Raw genomic sequence first — 1,247 nt, 5'->3', positions numbered from 1 at the left:
GTCCATCTGTCAACCTCACATTAAAAGAAGGGGGGTCCCCTGCTCCTAAAGACCCCCAAGGGGGAGGTTCCCAGCCCATGTCTGCCCAAATCTCCCACATCTGTACATCAGAAGGTTTCCAAGAAACAGTAAGTTGTGGCAGGTGATTTGGAGCTAAATTTCCAACTTTAAAGCCAGTTCTAGTTTTGCTACTAGCCATGGGCCATTTCCCTCCCTCTCTGTGCTCTGTCTCCTCATTAGAATATAAAGAGAGCCCCCAACCTATCCCCGTGTACCTCCTTGGCCTCCTGAAGAACTCCAATTTGATAACATGCATTTACAATCAGAAGAGAAATAGAACCCATCCTATCAGAAAACAACACAAAGAGGATATCTGCCTTCAGTCCTCTTGCCTACTCATTCCTGGAGAGAGTCCCAAGATTTCTCCATCCACCACTGTGGCTCAGCTCTTATGGTTCTACCTCTGGGCTCTACCCTGACTAGGTAGAAGCTGTGAGGGAAGACAAAGGAGGGTAGCCAGGAAGTCCCTGGGAGGCTGGCTGTAGGGTTGAGGACAGAGAAAACCACAACACAGAGAAGCAGCACCTTAGGGCTTGGAGCCTATCTGGGGGAAGGAGAACCAACAGTCCCTGAGCTCTTCCAATCATGCTTTAAGGGACTCCATGAGACGGCACAATAATTGGCCCAATTCTACAGATTGGAAGACTGAGGCCCAGAAAGCTGACCTAATTGATCTGAATTCAAACCAGGACCTGCCTGATTGCTGAGCTGGAGGGCTTCACTCTCCTACTGTCCTGCATCCCACTAAGTGCTCGCCTTGCTTGTAGAGCCCACCTTCTGGGCTCCATCCTTGCTTCCCCTCTGTTTTCTACTGCCTCACCTTCCCTCACTTTCCCCTGTCTCAGCTTCAGCCTCAGCCCACTGCCAGGAATGGAGTTTCCTCCCTTCACCCCTCCCAGCTCTTGGGTTCTCTGGAGAAAGAGCTCCTCCTCCTCCAGGTGAAGCTACTTTCTCCTGACAAGGCCCCCGAGTACCCTCAGTGTGTGCAGGCGTGCGCATGCGTACACACACACACACACACACACACACCCCACCCACAAGCTGCACGCTGCATACACAAGTCACACGGGAGATACTCTCTCTCAGTCCCAACCCCAAACAGACTCCGCCTCCTCCTCAGTTAAGGAGTCCCAGACTGGCTCCTTTTACCACATTCCCTAACCTGCCAGTGCCTGAAAGGAGAAGAT

Source organism: Martes martes, assembly GCF_963455335.1.
Source record: "Martes martes genome assembly, chromosome: 11".
Taxonomy (NCBI): domain Eukaryota; kingdom Metazoa; phylum Chordata; class Mammalia; order Carnivora; family Mustelidae; genus Martes; species Martes martes.
This window is presented reverse-complemented; position numbering follows the sequence as displayed.